We start from the raw sequence: 12779 nt of genomic DNA, 5'->3' as shown, positions 1-12779 counted from the left end.
TTCATTCAGTGGCCTGCTTTCTTTTGAGAGAGCGATGTTTAGCAACTACTCTTGCGCTGCAAAAATGCTGAACAAGTTTTAAACACTTGGGTTTCCCGGCTGGCACAGATCCCTTGTCTTGTTACATAAAGGAACCCCCTTACCTCTTTGAAATTCTGGGGAAATATTTGTGTTGAAGTTTCTCTGTTCTAGGATTATTGGGGAAGGTAAATATGGATGATAGTTGCTATGAAGTTCAAAGATGATGCCAACAGCAGTTTTATTTTCAGTGAGCAGGACCGCGTCTGCAGAGAGCAGAGGGTGAGGGGCAGGCCTGCCGCCCTCGTTGTGTGGCTGGTCTGCCCTTTGCAGAATTACAGCTCGCTTCCTGCCAGGGCTGTGGTGGTTGGCACGGAGCTCTGGCACCGAGACCAGCGGCCCCTTTTCCCTTAAATCGAGCCACACCACTTCAGATTCCTGGCACACGTTTTCAAGGTCTCCTCTTGCTGTTTGTCTCAGGGCTACTTTGCCCTAGGAGTCTGCCATCTAAAATAGAGGCTCCACATAAAAAAGAACAAAGTGTTGCCATCTGCAGCGGCGTGGAGGGACTTGGAGGGCATTACGCTAAGTGACATAACTCAGATGGAGAAAGACAAATACTGTATGATATCATTTGTATGTGTAATATAAGAAATACAGCAAACTAGTGAACGCAACAAACAAGAAGCAGATTCACAGATACAGAGAATAAACCAGTAGTTACCATCGAGGAGCGGTGGGGGGGAGGGGCAAGAGAGGGGGAGGGGCAAGAGAGGGGTAGAGGATTGAGAGGCACAAACTCTATAAGGATACACTATAAGCTAAAAGGATACACTGTACAACACAGGGGATATAGCCAATATTTTATAATAACTATAAATAGAGTATAACCTCCAAGAATTGTGAATCACTACTTTGTATACCTGTAACTCATATCATATTATACATCAACTACATGTACTTCAATAAAAATAAGCAAATAAAAAAGAGGCTTGACCCTGCCCCAATGGTAAAAAGCAATATTCAACCTAAACAGAAATTAAATGTTGCTATCAAATGAGTTAGTAATTATTAATATGCTCAGTAATAATTCCTACGATAAACTGGTTAATCATACAATTCATTGTCAATGCTTAGTTATCGACCCATTTAATCCTCACAGCCACCCTATGAGATGGGAACCATTGTTAACCCTGTTTTATCAGATGAGGAGACTAGAGCAAGGTGAGATGGAGAAATTTGTAGGAAGTCCCACAGTCAGGGAACTTCCTTGATGGTCCAGGAGCCTCCTCGCTCCCAATGCATAGGGCATAGTTTTGATTCCTGGTCAGAGAACTAAGATCTCATATGTCCCATGGCATGGCCAAACAAGACAAAACAAAACCAACCCACAGTTAGGAAGCAGGGGGGCAGCTGGGATGGAATTGGAGTGTCCGTTTTCCAGCTCAGGTGGTCTGCCTTCAGAGCCTGCCCTGGAGTGTGTGTCCCAAGGTTTATTCCATGCAACATACTACAGATGAGAACAAAAGCAGGTGTTATTATGGACTGAATGTGTCCTCACAAATCCACACGTTGAAGCCCAGGCTCTCAGTGTGATGAAGCATGGAGAGGGGCCTTTGGGAGGGAATTAGGTTTAAGTGAGGTTGGCTTCCTTTCCCGCTGCCAAGGGAGGACACAGCAGGAACTCAAACTGCCAGCACCTTTAATCTAAACTTCCCAACCTCCTGAATTGTGGGAAATAAATGTCTGTTGTTTAAACCATTTTTTTTTTTTTAATAGCAGGTTCAGCTGACTTAATACAGAGGGGTGTGTGTGCTTAGTCACTCAGTCGTGTCTGACTCTTTGCATCCCTAGGGACTGTAGCCTGCCAGACTCCTCCAGCTCCTGCCATGAGTTTCTCCAGGTAAGAATACTGGAGGAGTGGATAGCCATTCCCTTTTCTAGAAGATCTTCCTGACCCAGAGATCGAACTTCAATTCACCTGCTTTGCAGGTGGATTCTTTACTGTCTGAGCCACCAGGGAAGCCCTTAATACAGGGAGGGCGCTCTTCAATCAGAGCGATTTAGAAAAGGCTCAGCTTGCTCCCTCCCTATTTTAAAGGACTCACAATGTCTATTAGGAGATCAAAGGCTGAAAAATTCTGCAGTTTAAGGGAAGGTATTTAAATTTGTTTAACTAATGACTTCTCAATATTTTTGACTATGGAATACCCCCGACACCCATGAATCTTTCACGGAACACACTTGAAAGGGGCCGCAGGTGAGACTGTGTGTCTGTTTCCAGGTGGGAGTCAGAAGCTTGTGTAGCGGGAGGCTTGGCAGGTGAGCCCAAGAGGAGCAAAGCAACGTGGGCAGAGCAGAGGGCTGTTTCCAGGAGGATGTTGAGACGTGCTGCAGGAAGAAGAACCTGGACGCTCCAGAACTTGGGAAAGATGTACCAGACGGTCTTGGAGTAAATCTGGTAAAAACTAACTGTCCAGGGGGAAGTATAGGGCCTGCCCTGCATAGAGGACTTGATTTTCAAAACAGAAAGGATATTCCAGTGTCATGTTAATTTGAATATAGGAGGAGAGGATAACAAATCTCTTAGAATTACTGTGACCGTCTGCTGGAAAATGTTGTGTTAATACATGCTGCCCCTTAGAAATATAATCCAGGCTGATTTCCTAAAGCTGTCTTCATTTCTCTCTAGGAAATTACAAGATGTGAGATCAAATGGAAGACCCAGCTGAGAATGAGAACAAGATCTTGCTGGGACATAGCAGGACCTGATAAATCTCTGCTGAATATATTTCAAGGACAGCCAAGGGGAGGGTTAATTGCACAATTTGGGTTTTGTGCAAATAAAATATCTGCACTAAATATTTCATTAAATATTGGCATGTATTTCATAAATAGAAAACACTTGCATGAAAATGAAGCATTTATTATTGAGTAGTTAGATATTTTAAATAGTTCATGCTTATTGCAGTGTAGGGATGGAGGGAAGAGGGGAGATCTTTGGGAGAAAGATGGCAAATGGCACAGAAAACCATCACATTGCTGTGTGATTTCATAGTGACATTTCAGTCTGCTGTTAGTTGAGGGGGGCTTGACGAGATGGCCTTAGAGACGCCATCCAAATGTCACATCCTGACTCCTTGTTCTTCTCAATAGGATGGAACAAGTTTGGAAAATAAATTGTTTTATTCAGAGGTAGGAACACTTAATACAGTTCAGACAGTACATTTGTAATGGGTATTTAGCAGAGATCAACTGTGCAAATAGATTCAATGGTTTTTTCTTAAGCAGAAGAATATGAAGATATAAGGGCCTCCATTATTTAACACTTAAAATGTTGACACAGTAAAGGTAAGCCTCAATATCGGGAAATGGGCTCCATATGTTCTCTCTTTTGGTTTTTTTAAAATTGAAATTTGTTTAACAGCAATAATTTTTTTCTTGGAATTGGAAAATTTTGAGGTTTGTCTCGTTATACAGAGCAATCAGGCTGTTTTCAATTTTTGTAATCTTATGCTGCTGCTGCTGCTAAGTCACTTCAGTATGTCTGACTCTGTGCGACCCATAGACGGCAGCCCACCAGGCTCCCCCGTCCCTGGGATTCTCCAGGCAAGAACACTGGAGTGGGTTGCCATTTCCTTCTCCAATGCATGAAAGTGAAACGTGAAATTGAAGTCGCTCAGTCGTGTCCGACTCTTCGCGACCCCATGGAATGCAGCCTACCAGGCTCCTCCATCCACGGGAGTTTCCAGGCAAGAGTACTGGAGTGGGGTGCCATTGCCTTCTCCTTGTAATCTTATATTCACCTGTAATTACAAATTGCATATAACTTTTCTCTTGTGTAAACGCTTAGACCAAGTTAGTAAACGTCATGATTTTAGTGCCATCTACTGGTGAAATGTAGTATGATGCCATCTACTGGGTGCAAGACACTGAGCTAGAGGGCACAGGGAAAGGGGAAAAGGACAGATTAGTGATTATATGTTTAAGAACGGGGGTGAATCTACTAATGAGACAGTTAGAGATTCAAACATGGAAAGGTATTTGATATTAAAGAATTATTGCTAATTATTGTTAGGTGTGATGTTGATGTGGTTATGTTAAAGCATCCTTATCTTTTATTTTTATTTATTTATTTATCTTTTTAAATTTAATTTTATTTTTAAACTTTACAATATTGTATTGGTTTTGCCAAATATCGAAATGAATCTGCCACAGGTATACATGTGTTCCCCATCCTGAACCCTCCTCCCTCCTCCCTCCCCATACCATCCCTCTGGGTCATCCCAGCGCACCAGCCCCAAGCATCCAGTATCGTGCATCGAACCTGGACTGGCGACTCGTTCCATATATGATATTATATGTATTTCAATGCCATTCTCCCAAATCATCCCACCATCTCCCTCTCCCACAGAGTCCAAAAGACTGCTCTATACATCAGTGTCTCTTTTGTAAAACATCCTTATCTTTTAAAGATTTGGGGCCAAGTCTGGCCCACTATTGTTATGGTCTGTGAGCTAAGAACAGTTTTTACATTTTTAAGAGGTTGAAAGCATACAAAGAAGAATATTTAGTGTCATAGGAAAATTATATGAAATTCAGGTTTCAGTGTCTGGAAGTAAGGTTTCATTGGAGCACAGACCTACTCATTTATTCACATTTGCCCAAGGCCAAGTTTGTGTTACGGCAACAGAGCTGAGAAGCTGCAGAGATTATGGGGCCTACAAAGCCTGGAAATGTACTTCCTGGTCCTTTAGGAAAAACTCTGCCCACCCTGCCCTAGGGCTCTGCTGTTCTAAACGTGGCCTGGGAGGCTGTTAGGAAGACAGACTCTAGGTCTCTGCTCCAGAGCTACTGACTCAGAATCTCCAGATCCCAGGTGGGTCCTGCTCACATTACAGTTTGAGAAGCGCTGGTGTACCTGAGAGTGTGTTAGCTTGATTTATAACTTGTGAATATTTAAGCAAATAGTATGGACTTCACTTATACTCTTGACCTGGGGTCACAGATATGACTGGCAGGTCTGTTAAATGCTTCTCAAAGTGTGCTCAGAGGACTCCCTGTATCAGAATTGCATTTTTTGGTAAAAATGCAAATTCCCAGGCCCCACTTGCGTGGCCCCCTGGATCAGATCTTTGGGGCTGGAGCCTAGGACTCTGCATTCTGACCCCTCCCCTGGTGACTCTGATCCACAGCAGAGCTACAGGAGCATTTGTAATGGGGCAGGGGGTGGCATGGAGAGGAGCTGCCCCGAGGGGCAGAAAGCATCAGGGAGAAGAGAGGGAGGTTCCAGGTCAGAGGAAGGTGCTGACCATGAGCTCACTCCCTTCCTGCTTCTCTCCTAATTCGCCTCACAACCTGGCCTGACCCCACCCCTGGGAGCTGGCTGCAGGGAGAAACTGCCAGAATGGGGCAAGGGTGTCCTCCTGCCAACCATGGGGCTCTCAGGGTCTGCCCTGCTGAAGGAAGGGCCTGAGTCAGGGAGCTGTAGGAGCAAAGGGGCTGCGGGCGCCTGGAGGGACCACACGGACCCACCAGGGGGTCAGGCTGAAGCCACTGAGCAGGTCTTTGGGCAGGGAGACCTTCTGGTCCCGCGGGACATGGGTGGAGAGGGGACAGACTGTGCGGTTCCACCGGGGCTCAGAGTCACCTGTCAGTTAGGAGTTGAATGACCTTAAGCAATTTCCTTAAGCTCTGTAGGCTTGTTTCCTTGTCTGTTGAGATGGGAATCCTAACACCCTCTAAGTGTTTGTTACATTTAAAGGTGATAGTTAAGTAAAAACACAACCTTGCAATACAGAGCAGAATAAGGGGCAGCTGCTGCTTTTGTGAAGCTTGTCACCTTACACCTCTGCACTTCCTGATGCTTGATATCATAGGCACTTGTCACTGGCCAAGTGACAAGACCAATTTCCTCAAACCCCAGGTCCAGGAAGGCTCCAGTCACAGGCATGTACCAGACCCTCGCTTGGCCAGTGACCTAGAGCTCCTTGAGCTTCTCTGTGCAGGAGCAACTCCTGAAGTGACTGCCGAGCTGCTCATCCTGTACAGTTACCCGGATTTTGCTCCCAGCAAGCCACACCTTGGGACTAAGGCTCAGGTTTGTGATGAGCTAAGGCGGGGCTTAGTTCACATTTTTATTCTTGGTTTTCTGTTGCCTTCCTTCTACAAGTATATTACAGAATCATTGGAGACAGAAAACTTTAAAGTGTTGCTTTTTAGAAATGACTATGAAAGCTTTTATCACTGCTATACCCTTAAGAGCCTAAGCTCTACACTTTTTGAAATTTTAGGGAGAGTGAGCCTATGATTTCAAGATACCTTAAAAAGCAAAATTTGAACCACGTCTTCCAAGTGCCATTCTTCATAAATCTATTTAGAATCAAGCTTAAAAATCACCACCAGCAAATCATTTTCATAGCCTATGTGGCAACTGAACATTCTTCTATTTAATTTTTCAGCACTGCTTTTTTATAAGACATAGGTTGCAAAAAATAGTAAGCTATTTGTATTGTAAGCTGAAAAGAATGAGAATCATAGAGTAGATGTGCAGCAATCTCTTCTGCTGCTGCTGCTAAGTCGCTTCAGTCGTGTCCGACTCTGTGCGACCCCATAGATGGCAGCCTTCTGAGGATGGCAAGAAAAATAGACATTTCAACTGTGCCTTTAGATTCGCAATCAGGTTGATTGAAACAAATAACACCAGGTCATTCACCTTAAAACCCAAATAAAGAAACAGTCGGCCAACCAGAGGTGTAGAATTGGTATAGAATTTAAAGGCTCAAGAGACAGTTTTCTATGACAGTTAACCTGGGGTATCCTCTACTGCACATTAATGAAGTCTCCTTTATGCACAGTTGGGAAGGTCCCTTGGAGGAGGAAATGGCAACCCACTCCAGTATTTTTGCCTAGAGAATCCCATGGACAGAGGAGCCTGGCGGGCTACAGTCCACGGGGTCGCAAAAAGTCAGACACGACTGAGCGACTAATACTAAGGCGAGGCTTGTATGAAACCTCCAGGGACAACGGTGCCATACTGAAAATGACCACAAGGTGGCAGCAGAATCCAGACGTCCAGATGAGGAGGACGGAAAGCCATGGAAGGCCTCACAGCCGGCAAGAGGGGTGGGCGTCTCTTAAGTTTGCCTCACCCTCATCATTCACCCCACCCTCCACACACAGAAACGCACGCTCCTGCTCCTGCAGAATCACCTGACCTGTTTGCTGTTTCCTCGTCCAGGTACGGTCCTTTATATCTTAAATATGGCAAAGGTCAGCGGTTTGCAAACTTGGCTGCAAATTTGAATCACAAGGGGAGCTCTGTAAAATCCCAGGGCTGGAGCCTCATCTCAGTTAAATCAGAATCTCGGGGGAGGGGAGGCAGGAGTCAACATTTTTTTATTAACAAAACCCCACAGGTGATTCCACCCTGCAGCCAAGTGAGGACCACGGTTAGAAGCAATAGATCTCATTTCTTCCCAAATGGCAGCTGCTTTCATCACTAGAAGCCTCCTCCAAGAAGCCTTCCTAACTTGTCACATTTCTTCTCCCCCATCTGTCCATTCATTTGTCTGTAGTTGGGGCCAGTGCTTTCCGTGTTTGAATGTACCTGTGAGACACCTGAGCTTCCCAAGTGGCCCAGGGGTAAAGAGTCTGCCTGCCAATGCAGGTGATGCAAGGTTTAATCCCTGGGACGGGACGATCCACTGGAGGAGGAAATGACAACCCACTCCAGTATTCTTGCCTGGAGAATCCCATGGACAGAGGAGCCTGGAGGTCTGCAGTCCATAGGGTCACACAGAGTCAGACACAACTGAAGCAGCTCAGCATGCACACACGTTATGGGTTAAATTGTGTCTCCCACCCCCCAAATTCATAGAATTCCTCATCCTCAGTCCTTCAGAATGGGACTGGGAGTTGTTGCAGGTGTAATTAAGATGAGGTCACTAGGGCAGCCCTAATCCAGCTTGTCTGACTTCTGTCCTTATGAAAAGGGAGCATTTGGACATAGGGGGAACACCAGGTGAAGAGAAGAGCAGAGATGGATGGTGGTGCCTTGTCTCCAAGCCAAAGAACACCAGAGATTGTCACCAAATTAGCAGAAACTAGTAGAGACGAGGGTCATCACAGCCCTCAGAGGGAGCGCCCCCTGAACCCAGACCTTGATTTCAGACTTTTGGCCTCCCAAATGGTGAGAGATTGAATTTCTGCTGCTTAAGCCACCCAGTCTGTGGAGCTTGTCATGGCAGCTCCAGGAAACCCTGCAGTTCCCAGAAGAGAGGGCTGGTCCCCGCTGAGGTCCAGATGCTCTTCTTTCTCACCCCTCGCTTCTCCCATCAGGGGGCTTCCAGAGCCACTCGGATGCCCCCTGGCCCCATATGTAGAGGGTGCAGGAGGCAGGGAGCGAGGGGGCCCTTAAACCCTGGCCCTGAGCTGCTGCTGCCCCGTCTAAGCTGTGGGACACAGCCAGTGACTCCCACACTCCTGTTCACACCATGAGATGCTGGGGTGTGTGTGTCCTTAACCACTTAGCAGATCCAGTTCACCCCAGGCAAGCCCAAAGCCAGGGGATCTGTGAGGTTTAACACTCCTCACCAAGACGCTGATCTGTGCTAACGTGTCCCTGGGATCCACCAGCCTCATCCTTTTATCTCCTGCTTGAGCTCAAGATCATGGTCTCTGTTCCACTCATCAGCTTCCAGACAGGCCTGGCCCTGCCCCGGCCCCGCCCCCACCTTTATCCCTCCGATCACCAGAACCATCCTCCCAAAAGGCGGATCCCATCAGTTCACCCCCCTCGGTACCCTTTATCAGTCTCTCTGATGTCTCCTCCATCCCTGGTCACTTTCTATGAACTATTTCCCCCTTTCCCCACCAGTTCCACTGAGACACAGACCACTGTCCGTGGGCCTCCTACCCTTTCCGTGCACGTGGCTCCTTCTTCCTAGTCTCGCAACCACTCCCCTCCCTGACCTGCTCTCAGCTCCCCAGGACTGCTGTGGGGACCATTTCTCTTCAGTGAGCTCATTACAGCCTCTTCTAACCCCCCAGTAGAGCCTTGTTTTACTGCCTTGTGTTACGATACTTCCTTTGTATTTCTGTTTCCTCCCCTAGTGGGCGAGCCCCTGGGAGGCAGGGATTTGTGTCCTCCAAAGCTGAACAGCTGGCTCCGAGCAGGGTTTGGGTAGTTTTTGTGGAAGGAGCACATCAGTGATTCTCAGAGTGTGGTCCCTGGACCGCCAGCAGCAGCATCACCTCGGAACTTGCCACAAATAACAGATTTCCTGCCCTTCCCAGACCTGCTGAGTCAGACTCCAGGGGTGGGGCCCAGGTTTCACAAACCCTCCAGGTGATTCTAACGCACCCTCAAGTTGGAGATCAGCTGAATCTAAAAAATGAGAACTTCAGGAAATAGGATGTGAAGGGGACTCGCTCTTAGTATTCAGCCTCGACTCAGCCGTCACAGGGTGGTGCCTGGTTGACAGAACTCTTCCCTGGTCCCTGTCACTTGGGGTCACGGGGTATTACAGCCGCCTGGGATACCCACGGCCCATCTCTTCCTCAGCCCTTGTTGTATCATCGTGTTGTGGTGGATCTCTTCCCCAGGGTGTTGTTAATATACATGAAGATCTCAGGTGTGTCCTGAGCAGAAACCCAATGCCCAGGGAGCCCTGGATTCTAAACACCATGGTCAGTGCAGTCAGCCTCCACTGTGATGCTGGTCATGGTGCTGCGTTTCTCATCCACACTCTGAAGTTAAAAATACTTGATCAAAAACAAAAGCCCCACCCCCCCTAAAAAAACCACCCACCACAACAAAACTCAGAGATACAGAGAACAAATTGGTAGTTGAAGGTATGGTGGGTGGTATGAAATGGTTGAAGGTAGTAAAAAGATCGGAGAAGGCAAAGGCACCCCACTCCAGTACTCTTGCCTGGAAAATCCCATGGACAGAGGAGCCTGGTGGGCTGCAGTCCATGGGGTCGTGAAGAGGACTGATCGACTTCACTTTCACTTTTCACTTTCATGCATTGGAGAAGGAAATGGCAACTCACTCCAGTGTTCTTGCCTGGAGAATCCCAGGGATGGGGGAGCCTGGTGGGCTGCCGTCTATGGGGTCTCACAGAGTCGGACATGACTGAAGCGACTCAGCAGCAGCAGCAGCGGTAAAAAGATACAAACTTCTAATTATAAAATAAGTCATAGGGATGTAACATAGAGCATGGTGACAGTGGTCAATAACACTGTATTGTGTATTTGAAAGTTGCTAAGAGTAGATCTTAAAAGTGGTGGTGGATGTTAGCTAGACTTATTGTGGAAATCATTTTGCAATATATCCAAGTATCAAATCATGTTGTACACCTGAAACTAATGTTTTGTGTCAATTATACCTCAATTGAAAAGCACTGTCAAATAAGTTAGAACGTTATTTATTGCCTTAACGTTTTGATTTTGACTGTAGAGATGTGTCTCTTCTAAAGTTTAGTCTAAAGGTGTTAATGGGATGGGTTTTTTTTTGTTTTGTGTTTTTATTCCTTAATTTTTGTCTCTGGGCTCTTGGATGTATTTGTTGTGGTTAATATTTGGTGTTTTAAAAAGATAGAACATAATTTTATGAGTTTATGGGGGGTTGTGTGTTATTACTGCTTTTCTCCAGGCCCAATATCATGCCTGCCCCTAATAGGTGCTGAGCAAATGTTGGACTTTAACTACTCAGGGAAAAACCCTGACAGGGTGTGTAAGAAGCTGCGAAAGGACTCCTTTAGGACTGAAGACGGTGTGCATAGAAGGAACTGGGAAGATCCCCTGGAGGAGGGCATGGCAACCCACTCCAGTACTCTTGCCTGGAGAATCCCATGAGCAGAGGAGCCTGGCGGGCTACAGTCCATGGGGTCGCAGAGTCAGATACGACTGAAGCGGCTTAGCACACAGGCATGTAGCCCATCAGAGGGTGAGGGGACAGGCCTCTACCACCTGAGTCCTGCCTCCTCTCCTTCATCTCCAGACTTTCTCTCTCTCCAGCCTGAGCTCCAACGTGTCTTAATCCCTTTCAGTTCCTCGAATCCACAAACCTCTCCTTTGTTCTGACATTTGGGCCTGTCTTTCCACTGCTTGGAAACCCTCCTCTGTCTTTTACTGACTGACTCTTACTCTCCTCTCAGGTCACAAGTGAAACACTGCTTTGCCCAGCAGGATGCCACCTCCTCTGTGAGACGAACCCCACCCCTCCACCCCTACCCAACCCCCTTCCCCCCCGCCCTGCCCCCGCCCCGGCCCCTGCCCCAGCCCCGGCCTGGGCCCAGACTCTCCTGCGTCAGCTCCTTTTTCCTCTCCTTCCTCCTTCAGCCTGGAAGAGCAGCAGCTGTGTCCCCTCCAGGGACCTCAGCACGTGTCTGGGATCCTGGGCACAGGAGGGCTCAGTACTTGGTGGGTGACTTTGAAAGCACCCAGGCTATAGGTGAACATCTTTCTGAGTCCCAAATTTTGGAGTCCCCTTGCTTCTGTTTCCCCCTTGGACTAAGGAGTTAGCTTCTAATAAACTTCAGATATGTGCAGGGAGGTATCAGAGTGAGGACACGTGTATGATTTAAATAGAAGTCAACTAGAGAGAGAAGGAAGGAAAGAACTTGCTAGATCAGGAAGAGCGTGGCTGACAGCCAGTTGCTGTGATTTGCATAAAGCCTGTCCTGTGTGTGTGAAGGGGGCTCCCAGAACGATCCTGCCATGGAGATGTTCCCCTAGGGCTCACTCTGGCTGGTTCTCTGATATGTTGAGGCTCTGAGGTCAAAGCTGTGAGTGGAAACTGAACTTGAGGGAGACACCAGTTGTATCTTTGTAGAAATAGTTTCTACTCTCCAACCCAAATAAGACACTTTAATAGAAACATTGCACAAGTTATAGTGTCCGAATCTCTCATCCATTCTCAGGGTTACAAAGGATGTGGATATCATTGAGTCCCATTGCTCGACCTCTGCAGAAATGCCCTCTGCAGGTTCTGATAACTCACGCCCTTCCATCCCCCACTTCACTAACTTACAAGGCAGCCAGTTCCTTAGTTGGAGAGTTTTGGTTATTGGAAAAAATCCGTTAGCCCAGTCCATGGTTGTGATTTATTGAATTAGATAAACACAGACAACATTTACTACCCAGACAGTAGAAATTACTTTTAAAGTAATGTTGTGTTGCTTTTTGGTAAAAGTATGGGAAAGTTGTCTTAAATGTTTGAGAATCTCCTGTTTTAACTTTGTACCAAATACATGTTTTCTTCAGTTTATTACCTGTACAGGGGGAAAAAGTAGACAATAAAAGCCATCTTGCTATATACTCGGAGCCAATTAGGAATATCTGCCAAATGATGGAGGGCAGGTGCTCATAAACATTGATCATTTTGAGTCTTGAGATTCAAGTTTCTACTGGGCCTCTGCTCATTGCGAAAATTCACACAGGGGAGCAAGGGAGCAGGGCAAAGTGTATGGAGGGTGAGGGCAGGCTGCTCTGGTTCTGTCCTGCTGCTAACTAGCTGTGTGATGTCAGAGAGGTTAATAGACTCTGCTGGGCTTAGTTTCTGCCTCTGCAAACTGAAGTGGTTAAACCAGGTGACCTGTAAGTTTCAGTAACACGCCAGCCCTCCCTGGCTCTAGGACTTTGTACTTGCCTCCAGAAGACCAAAGCCTCATGAGTGAAATGAACTCTCAACCAGTTGGGAAATTGATAATTAGCAAGGTTCTACCTCCTACTAAATATAGCTGGTTAAGTGAAAG

The 12779-nt window shown here is 46.7% G+C and overlaps 2 long non-coding RNA genes across 3 annotated transcripts in view; one reads left to right on the top strand and one right to left on the bottom strand.

Annotated features, from left to right (window-relative positions):
* Window positions 1–4236: 4236 nt before the first annotated feature.
* The window catches only part of LOC129624681 (uncharacterized), a 48680-nt gene continuing 40137 nt past the window's right edge, over window positions 4237–12779 (top strand). The window contains exons 1-3 of one of the 2 annotated variants that reach the window (XR_008701098.1): window positions 4237–4897; window positions 5945–6118; window positions 7039–7258. This is a non-coding gene — a long non-coding RNA (uncharacterized LOC129624681). Of the gene's footprint in view, window positions 4898–5341; window positions 5583–5944; window positions 6119–7038; window positions 7259–12779 lie in introns of those variants that run through there. The other variant, XR_008701097.1, reaches the window with a different exon arrangement.
* LOC129624682 (uncharacterized) lies at window positions 6431–11172 on the bottom strand. Its single transcript, XR_008701099.1, has 2 exons — window positions 8614–11172; window positions 6431–6645 (listed from the first exon to the last, which is right to left on the bottom strand). It is a non-coding gene; the product is annotated as an uncharacterized LOC129624682 (long non-coding RNA).

The sequence above is a fragment of the Bubalus kerabau genome, chromosome 12, assembly GCF_029407905.1.
Source record: "Bubalus kerabau isolate K-KA32 ecotype Philippines breed swamp buffalo chromosome 12, PCC_UOA_SB_1v2, whole genome shotgun sequence".
Taxonomy (NCBI): Eukaryota; Metazoa; Chordata; class Mammalia; order Artiodactyla; family Bovidae; genus Bubalus; species Bubalus kerabau.
The sequence above is the reverse complement of the archived record's forward strand: the minus strand, read 5'-3'. Positions and strand labels throughout refer to the sequence as shown.